Source organism: Oncorhynchus clarkii, chromosome 3 (assembly GCF_045791955.1).
Source record: "Oncorhynchus clarkii lewisi isolate Uvic-CL-2024 chromosome 3, UVic_Ocla_1.0, whole genome shotgun sequence".
Lineage (NCBI taxonomy): Eukaryota > Metazoa > Chordata > Actinopteri > Salmoniformes > Salmonidae > Oncorhynchus > Oncorhynchus clarkii.
The window spans coordinates 9,534,240-9,545,958 of NC_092149.1; positions in this window are offsets into that span (position 1 = coordinate 9,534,240).

Genomic DNA, 11,719 nt, shown 5'->3' on the forward strand with positions numbered 1-11,719 from the left:
GCCCTACCGTGCCATCCTCTGTTACAGCTACTTACACAGACAGACTCACTACCGTGCCATCCTCTGTTACAGTTACTTACACAGACAGACTCACTGCCCTACCGTGACATCCTCTGTTACAGTTACTTACACAGACAGACTCACTGCCGTGCCATCCTCTGTTACAGCTACTTACACAGACAGACTCACTGCCGTGCCATCCTCTGTTACAGCTACTTACACAGACAGACTCACTACCCTACCGTGCCATCCTCTGTTACAGCTACTTACACAGACAGACTCACTGCCGTGCCATCCTCTGTTACAGCTACTTACACAGACAGACTCACTGCCGTGCCATCCTCTGTTACAGCTACTTACACTCACTACCGTGACATCCTCTGTTACAGCTACTTACACAGACAGACTCACTGCCGTGCCATCCTCTGTTACAGCTACTTACACAGACAGACTCACTACCGTGCCATCCTCTGTTACAGCTACTTACACAGACAGACTCACTGCCGTGACATCCTCTGTTACAGCTACTTACACAGACAGACTCACTGCCGTGCCATCCTCTGTTACAGCTACTTACACAGACAGACTCACTACCGTGCCATCCTCTGTTACAGCTACTTACACAGACAGACTCACTGCCGTGCCATCCTCTGTTACAGCTACTTACACAGACAGACTCACTGCCGTGCCATCCTCTGTTACAGCTACTTACACAGACAGACTCACTGCCGTGCCATCCTCTGTTACAGCTACTTACACAGACACTCACTACCGTGCCATCCTCTGTTACAGCTACTTACACAGACAGACTCACTGCCGTGCCATCCTCTGTTACAGCTACTTACACAGACTCACTACCCTACCGTGCCATCCTCTGTTACAGCTACTTACACAGACAGACTCACTGCCGTGCCATCCTCTGTTACAGCTACTTACACAGAGACTCACTGCCGTGCCATCCTCTGTTACAGCTACTTACAAAGACAGACTCACTGCCGTGCCATCCTCTGTTACAGCTACTTACACAGACTCACTACCCTACCGTGCCATCCTCTGTTACAGCTACTTACACAGACAGACTCACTGCCGAGCCACACGATGTTACAGCTACTTACACAGACAGACTCACTGCCGTGCCATCCTCTGTTACAGCTACTTACACAGACAGACTCACTGCCGTGCCATCCTCTGTTACAGCTACTTACACAGACAGACTCACTGCCGTGCCATCCTCTGTTACAGTTACTTACACAGACAGACTCACTACCGTGCCATCCTCTGTTACAGCTACTTACACAGACAGACTCACTGCCGTGACATCCTCTGTTACAGTTACTTACACAGACAGACTCACTGCCGTGCCATCCTCTGTTACAGTTACTTACACAGACAGACTCACTGCCGTGCCATCCTCTGTTACAGCTACTTACACAGACAGACTCACTGCCGTGCCATCCTCTGTTACAGCTACTTACACAGACAGACTCACTGCCGTGCCATCCTCTGTTACAGCTACTTACACAGACAGACTCACTGCCGTGCCATCCTCTGTTACAGTTACTTACACAGACAGACTCACTACCGTGCCATCCTCTGTTACAGCTACTTACACAGACAGACTCACTACCGTGCCATCCTCTGTTACAGCTACTTACACAGACAGACTCACTACCGTGCCATCCTCTGTTACAGCTACTTACACAGACAGACTCACTACCGTGCCATCCTCTGTTACAGCTACTTACACAGACAGACTCACTGCCGAGCCATCCTCTGTTACAGTTACTTACACAGACAGACTCACTACCGTGCCATCCTCTGTTACAGCTACTTACACAGACAGACTCACTGCCGTGCCATCCTCTGTTACAGCTACTTACACAGACAGACTCACTACCGTGCCATCCTCTGTTACAGCTACTTACACAGACAGACTCACTACCGTGCCATCCTCTGTTACAGCTACTTACACAGACAGACTCACTACCGTGCCATCCTCTGTTACAGTTACTTACACAGACAGACTCACTGCCGTGACATCCTCTGTTACAGTTACTTACACAGACAGACTCACTACCGTGCCATCCTCTGTTACAGCTACTTACACAGACAGACTCACTGCCGTGCCATCCTCTGTTACAGCTACTTACACAGACAGACTCACTACCGTGCCATCCTCTGTTACAGCTACTTACACAGACAGACTCACTGCCGTGCCATCCTCTGTTACAGCTACTTACACAGACAGACTCACTACCGTGCCATCCTCTGTTACAGCTACTTACACAGACAGACTCACTACCGTGCCATCCTCTGTTACAGTTACTTACACAGACAGACTCACTACCGTGCCATCCTCTGTTACAGCTACTTACACAGACAGACTCACTACCGTGCCATCCTCTGTTACAGCTACTTACACAGAGACTCACTACCGTGCCATCCTCTGTTACAGCTACTTACACAGACAGACTCACTACCGTGCCATCCTCTGTTACAGCTACTTACACAGACAGACTCACTACCGTGCCATCCTCTGTTACAGTTACTTACACAGACAGACTCACTGCCGTGCCATCCTCTGTTACAGTTACTTACACAGACAGACTCACTGCCGTGCCATCCTCTGTTACAGCTACTTACACAGACAGACTCACTGCCGTGCCATCCTCTGTTACAGCTACTTACACAGACAGACTCACTACCGTGCCATCCTCTGTTACAGCTACTTACACAGACAGACTCACTACCGTGCCATCCTCTGTTACAGTTACTTACACAGACAGACTCACTGCCGTGCCATCCTCTGTTACAGTTACTTACACAGACAGACTCACTGCCGTGCCATCCTCTGTTACAGCTACTTACACAGACAGACTCACTGCCGTGCCATCCTCTGTTACAGCTACTTACACAGACAGACTCACTGCCGTGCCATCCTCTGTTACAGCTACTTACACAGACAGACTCACTACCGTGCCATCCTCTGTTACAGCTACTTACACAGACAGACTCACTGCCGTGCCATCCTCTGTTACAGCTACTTACACAGACAGACTCACTGCCGTGCCATCCTCTGTTACAGCTACTTACACAGACAGACTCACTGCCGTGCCATCCTCTGTTACAGCTACTTACACAGACACTCACTACCGTGCCATCCTCTGTTACAGCTACTTACACAGACAGACTCACTGCCGTGCCATCCTCTGTTACAGCTACTTACACAGACTCACTACCCTACCGTGCCATCCTCTGTTACAGCTACTTACACAGACAGACTCACTGCCGTGCCATCCTCTGTTACAGCTACTTACACAGAGACTCACTGCCGTGCCATCCTCTGTTACAGCTACTTACACAGACAGACTCACTGCCGTGCCATCCTCTGTTACAGCTACTTACACAGACTCACTACCCTACCGTGCCATCCTCTGTTACAGCTACTTACACAGACAGACTCACTGCCGAGCCACACGATGTTACAGCTACTTACACAGACAGACTCACTGCCGTGCCATCCTCTGTTACAGCTACTTACACAGACAGACTCACTGCCGTGCCATCCTCTGTTACAGCTACTTACACAGACAGACTCACTGCCGTGCCATCCTCTGTTACAGTTACTTACACAGACAGACTCACTACCGTGCCATCCTCTGTTACAGCTACTTACACAGACAGACTCACTGCCGTGACATCCTCTGTTACAGTTACTTACACAGACAGACTCACTGCCGTGCCATCCTCTGTTACAGTTACTTACACAGACAGACTCACTGCCGTGCCATCCTCTGTTACAGCTACTTACACAGACAGACTCACTGCCGTGCCATCCTCTGTTACAGCTACTTACACAGACAGACTCACTGCCGTGCCATCCTCTGTTACAGCTACTTACACAGACAGACTCACTGCCGTGCCATCCTCTGTTACAGTTACTTACACAGACAGACTCACTACCGTGCCATCCTCTGTTACAGCTACTTACACAGACAGACTCACTACCGTGCCATCCTCTGTTACAGCTACTTACACAGACAGACTCACTACCGTGCCATCCTCTGTTACAGCTACTTACACAGACAGACTCACTACCGTGCCATCCTCTGTTACAGCTACTTACACAGACAGACTCACTGCCGAGCCATCCTCTGTTACAGTTACTTACACAGACAGACTCACTACCGTGCCATCCTCTGTTACAGCTACTTACACAGACAGACTCACTGCCGTGCCATCCTCTGTTACAGCTACTTACACAGACAGACTCACTACCGTGCCATCCTCTGTTACAGCTACTTACACAGACAGACTCACTACCGTGCCATCCTCTGTTACAGCTACTTACACAGACAGACTCACTACCGTGCCATCCTCTGTTACAGTTACTTACACAGACAGACTCACTGCCGTGACATCCTCTGTTACAGTTACTTACACAGACAGACTCACTACCGTGCCATCCTCTGTTACAGCTACTTACACAGACAGACTCACTGCCGTGCCATCCTCTGTTACAGCTACTTACACAGACAGACTCACTACCGTGCCATCCTCTGTTACAGCTACTTACACAGACAGACTCACTGCCGTGCCATCCTCTGTTACAGCTACTTACACAGACAGACTCACTACCGTGCCATCCTCTGTTACAGCTACTTACACAGACAGACTCACTACCGTGCCATCCTCTGTTACAGTTACTTACACAGACAGACTCACTACCGTGCCATCCTCTGTTACAGCTACTTACACAGACAGACTCACTACCGTGCCATCCTCTGTTACAGCTACTTACACAGAGACTCACTACCGTGCCATCCTCTGTTACAGCTACTTACACAGACAGACTCACTACCGTGCCATCCTCTGTTACAGCTACTTACACAGACAGACTCACTACCGTGCCATCCTCTGTTACAGTTACTTACACAGACAGACTCACTGCCGTGCCATCCTCTGTTACAGTTACTTACACAGACAGACTCACTGCCGTGCCATCCTCTGTTACAGCTACTTACACAGACAGACTCACTGCCGTGCCATCCTCTGTTACAGCTACTTACACAGACAGACTCACTACCGTGCCATCCTCTGTTACAGCTACTTACACAGACAGACTCACTACCGTGCCATCCTCTGTTACAGTTACTTACACAGACAGACTCACTGCCGTGCCATCCTCTGTTACAGTTACTTACACAGACAGACTCACTGCCGTGCCATCCTCTGTTACAGCTACTTACACAGACAGACTCACTGCCGTGCCATCCTCTGTTACAGCTACTTACACAGACAGACTCACTGCCGTGCCATCCTCTGTTACAGCTACTTACACAGACAGACTCACTGCCGTGCCATCCTCTGTTACAGTTACTTACACAGACAGACTCACTACCGTGCCATCCTCTGTTACAGCTACTTACACAGACAGACTCACTGCAGTGCCATCCTCTGTTACAGCTACTTACACAGACAGACTCACTGCCGTGCCATCCTCTGTTACAGCTACTTACACAGACAGACTCACTGCCGTGCCATCCTCTGTTACAGCTACTTACACAGACAGACTCACTGCCGTGCCATCCTCTGTTACAGCTACTTACACAGACAGACTCACTGCCGTGCCATCCTCTGTTACAGTTACTTACACAGACAGACTCACTACCGTGCCATCCTCTGTTACAGCTACTTACACAGACAGACTCACTGCCGTGCCATCCTCTGTTACAGCTACTTACACAGACAGACTCACTGCCGTGCCATCCTCTGTTACAGCTACTTACACAGACAGACTCACTGCCGTGCCATCCTCTGTTACAGCTACTTACACAGACAGACTCACTGCCGTGCCATCCAAGACAAAGCAGCAGTGGTGGAGTAGCAAGGTCTTTATTTTAGGGGGAGAAGTGTGATATTTTATTCACAATGCTAAGAACACACTGCAGCTCATTAGTAGAGAGAGGGTAAAGGAGATAGCAGGAGAAGACCTCGGGTTGGATCCGTCTTCACGGAGCAAGAGGAGTGTCCAGAGACTACGGCCTGTAAATTGTTAATAACCTTTCATTGAGCGGGAGAGCAGCGAGAGAGCAGCACAGAGTATAGTAACATGTCTGATGATAAATTAGCCCCGGGGCCCCTTGTTAAAGTCAGATAGAGCCAGGTGCAAGGTTTAGCTGTAATAGGGTAACCTAGAACACAGTGAAGAATGTGTTATACAACCGTTATAGCTGTGGTGGCAGAATTTGGGCTGAGCTGTTCTCTTCTGTGTTGAACTGTGATGTTCTGCTTTTCATAGACTCCTGTCACGCCTGCACCCTAACACAAGGCCATTGCTCGTATAAAATAACTGTTGCGTAAACAACATGATTGTATTATCAGCCCTCCTCTATATGATGGACCATCTCCCTAGTGAGTTCTTCCCTGACTGTAAATCAGACACATCTCCCTCATAGCTGCTTGTATTAAATATTTTTATATTATACCTTAAATAGTCTCTGCCTAAATCTTTGGGATTGAGTTATCCATTATCCGCAACATAGTGAAATATAGCTTGCATTTTATAATAGATTATAAACTTTTGTTACATATCACCATAGTGATATGAATATGGTTTTGCAATTTTCCGTCACAAAGAGCAGGCTAAATTAGGTGAAGGTTCATTTGGAAAGATTAAATTGAAAGGTAAGTCTATCTACTGCTATAATGTGAAATAAAGTTTTCATGAGTCTTCATACTTTACTGACAGCTACAGTTTACCAAATCAATACAACTGCAGCATTAAAAAGTACAAGGTGCCATGTTAACCTGCCGCAGCTTGGACTGGATAAAGGAGAATGAGATAGCTTTAAGGCAGAAGATACAGCAATATAACAGGTTTTAAATATATATCGGGCTTAGCCTGAGGGTTTTGTGTTGTAAATTGTATAGCGCAGCATGGCAGGTATTTCTATACGGGTGATTACTCACTTTGTCAGAAAATGAATCAACCCTGAATGAAGCAATCAAGGATCATGTCTTGTAGAATGTAGCCTGAATCTATAATACATCATGTCCTGTAGAATGTAGCCTAATACATAATGTCCTGTATAATGTAGCCTGTATCTATAATACATCATGTCTTGTAGAATGTAGCCTGAATCTATAATACATCATGTCCTGTATAATGTAGCCTGTATCTATAATACATAATGTCCTGTATAATGTAGCCTGTATCTATAATACATCATGTCCTGTAGAATGTAGCCTGTATCTATAATACATAATGTCCTGTAGAATGTAGCCTGTATCTATAATACATCATGTCTTATAGAATGTAGCCTGTATCTATAATACATAATGTCCTGTAGAATGTAGCCTGTATCTATAATACATAATGTCCTGTATAATGTAGCCTGTATCTATAATACATAATGTCCTGTAGAATGTAGCCTGTATCTATAATACATCATGTCCTGTAGAATGTAGACTGTATCTATAATACATAATGTCCTGTATAATGTAGCCTGTATCTATAATACATCATGTCCTGTATAATGTAGCCTGTATCTATAATACATAATGTCCTGTATAATGTAGCCTGTGTCTATAATACATCATGTCCTGTATAATGTAGCCTGTATCTATAATACATAATGTCCTGTATAATGTAGCCTGTATCTATAATACATCATGTCCTGTATAATGTAGCCTGTATCTATAAAACATCATGTCCTGTATAATGTAGCCTGTATCTATAATACACAAACATCATGTCCTGTAGAATGTAGCTTGTATCTATAATACACAAACATGTCCTGTAGAATGTAGCCTGTATCTATAATACATAATGTCCTGTAGAATGTAGCCTGTATCTGTAATACATCATGTCCTGTATAATGTAGCCTGTATCTATAATACATAATGTCTTGTAGAATGTAGCCTGTATCTATAATACATCATGTCCTGTAGAATGTAGCCTGTATCTATAATACATAATGTCCTGTAGAATGTAGCTTGTATCTATAATACATAATGTCCTGTAGAATGTAGCCTGAATCTATAATACACCATGTCCTGTAGAATGTAGCCTGTATCTATAATACATCATGTCCTGTATAATGTAGCCTGTATCTATAATACATAATGTCCTGTAGAATGTAGCCTGTATCTATAAAACATCATGTCCTGTATAATGTAGCCTGTATCTATAATACATCATGTCCTGTATAATGTAGCCTGTATCTATAATACACAAACATCATGTCCTGTAGAATGTAGCTTGTACCTATAATACACAAACATGTCCTGTAGAATGTAGCCTGTATCTATAATACATCATGTCCTGTAGAATGTAGCCTGTATCTATAATACATCATGTCCTGTATAATGTAGCCTGAATCTATAATACATAATGTCCTGTAGAATGTAGCCTGTATCTATAAAACATCATGTCCTGTATAATGTAGCCTGTATCTATAATACACAAACATCATGTCCTGTAGAATGTAGCTTGTATCTATAATACACAAACATGTCCTGTAGAATGTAGCCTGTATCTATAATACATAATGTCCTGTAGAATGTAGCCTGTATCTGTAATACATCATGTCCTGTATAATGTAGCCTGTATCTATAATACATAATGTCTTGTAGAATGTAGCCTGTATCTATAATACATCATGTCCTGTAGAATGTAGCCTGTATCTATAATACATAATGTCCTGTAGAATGTAGCTTGTATCTATAATACATAATGTCCTGTAGAATGTAGCCTGAATCTATAATACACCATGTCCTGTAGAATGTAGCCTGTATCTATAATACATCATGTCCTGTATAATGTAGCCTGTATCTATAATACATAATGTCCTGTAGAATGTAGCCTGTATCTATAAAACATCATGTCCTGTATAATGTAGCCTGTATCTATAATACACAAACATCATGTCCTGTAGAATGTAGCTTGTACCTATAATACACAAACATGTCCTGTAGAATGTAGCCTGTATCTATAATACATCATGTCCTGTAGAATGTAGCCTGTATCTATAATACATCATGTCCTGTATAATGTAGCCTGAATCTATAATACATAATGTCCTGTAGAATGTAGCCTGTATCTATAATACATAATGTCCTGTAGAATGTAGCCTGTATCTATAATACATAATGTCCTTTAGAATGTAGCCTGTATCTATAATACATAATGTCCTGTATAATGTAGCCTGTATCTATAATACATCATGTCCTGTAGAATGTAGCCTGTATCTATAATACACAAACATCATGTCCTGTAGAATGTAGCCTGTATCTATAATACATAATGTCCTGTAGAATGTAGCCTGTATCTATAATACATAATGTCCTGTAGAATGTAGCCTGTATCTATAATACATCATGTCCTGTAGAATGTAGCCTGTATCTATAATACATCATGTCCTGTATAATGTAGCCTGAATCTATAATACATCATGTCCTGTATAATGTAGCCTGTATCTATAATACATAATGTCCTGTAGAATGTAGCCTGAATCTATAATACATCATGTCCTGTAGAATGTAGCCTGTATCTATAATACACAAACATCATGTCCTGTAGAATGTAGCCTGTATCTATAATACACAAACATCATGTCCTGTAGAATGTAGCCTGTATCTATAATACATAATGTCCTGTAGAATGTAGCCTGTATCTATAATACATAATGTCCTGTAGAATGTAGCCTGTATCTATAATACATAATGTCCTGTAGAATGTAGCCTGAATCTATAATACATCATGTCCTGTATAATGTAGCCTGTATCTATAATACATCATGTCCTGTAGAATGTAGCCTGTATCTATAATACATCATGTCCTGTATAATGTAGCCTGTATCTATAATACACAAACATCATGTCCTGTAGAATGTAGCCTGTATCTATAATACACCATGTCCTGTAGAATGTAGCCTGTATCTATAATACATAATGTCCTGTATAATGTAGCCTGTATCTATAATACACAAACATCATGTCCTGTAGAATGTAGCCTGTATCTATAATACATAATGTCCTGTAGAATGTAGCCTGTATCTATAATACATCATGTCCTGTAGAATGTAGCCTGTATCTATAATACATAATGTCCTGTAGAATGTAGCCTGTATCTATAATACATAATGTCCTGTAGAATGTAGACTGTATCTATAATACATAATGTCCTGTAGAATGTAGCCTGTATCTATAATACATAATGTCCTGTAGAATGTAGACTGTATCTATAATACATAATGTCCTGTAGAATGTAGCCTGTATCTATAATACATCATGTCCTGTAGAATGTAGCCTGTATCTATAATACATAATGTCCTGTAGAATGTAGCCTGTATCTATAATACATAATGTCCTGTAGAATGTAGCCTGTATCTATAATACATAATGTCCTGTAGAATGTAGCCTGTATCTATAATACATCATGTCCTGTAGAATGTAGCCTGTATCTATAATACATAATGTCCTGTATAATGTAGCCTGTATCTATAATACATCATGTCCTGTAGAATGTAGCCTGTATCTATAATACATAATGTCCTGTAGAATGTAGCCTGTATCTATAATACACAAACATCATGTCCTGTAGAATGTAGCCTGTATCTATAATACACAAACATCATGTCCTGTAGAATGTAGCCTGTATCTATAATACATAATGTCCTGTAGAATGTAGCCTGTATCTATAATACATAATGTCCTGTAGAATGTAGCCTGTATCTATAATACATAATGTCCTGTAGAATGTAGCCTGAATCTATAATACATCATGTCCTGTATAATGTAGCCTGTATCTATAATACATAATGTCCTGTAGAATGTAGCCTGTATCTATAATACATCATGTCCTGTATAATGTAGCCTGTATCTATAATACACAATGTCCTGTAGAATGTAGCCTGTATCTATAATACACAAACATCATGTCCTGTATAATGTAGCCTGTATCTATAATACATAATGTCCTGTAGAATGTAGCCTGAATCTATAATACATCATGTCCTGTATAATGTAGCCTGTATCTATAATACATAATGTCCTGTAGAATGTAGCCTGTATCTATAATACATCATGTCCTGTAGAATGTAGCCTGTATCTATAATACATCATGTCCTGTATAATGTAGCTTGTATCTATAATACATAATGTCCTGTAGAATGTAGCCTGTATCTATAATACATAATGTCCTGTATAATGTAGCCTGTATCTATAATACATCATGTCCTGTAGAATGTAGCCTGTATCTATAATACACCATGTCCTGTAGAATGTAGCCTGAATCTATAATACATAATGTCCTGTAGAATGTAGCCTGTATCTATAATACATAATGTCCTGTAGAATGTAGACTGTATCTGTAATACATAATGTCCTGTATAATGTAGCCTGTATCTATAATACATAATGTCCTGTATAATGTAGCCTGTATCTATAATACATAATGTCCTGTAGAATGTAGCCTGTATCTATAATACATCATGTCCTGTAGAATGTAGCCTGTATCTATAATACATCATGTCCTGTAGAATGTAGCCTGTATCTATAATACATCATGTCCTGTATAATGTAGCTTGTATCTATAATACATAATGTCCTGTAGAATGTAGCCTGTATCTATAATACATAATGTCCTGTATAATGTAGCCTGAATCTATAATACATCATGTCCTGTAGAATGTAGCCTGTATCTATAATACATCAT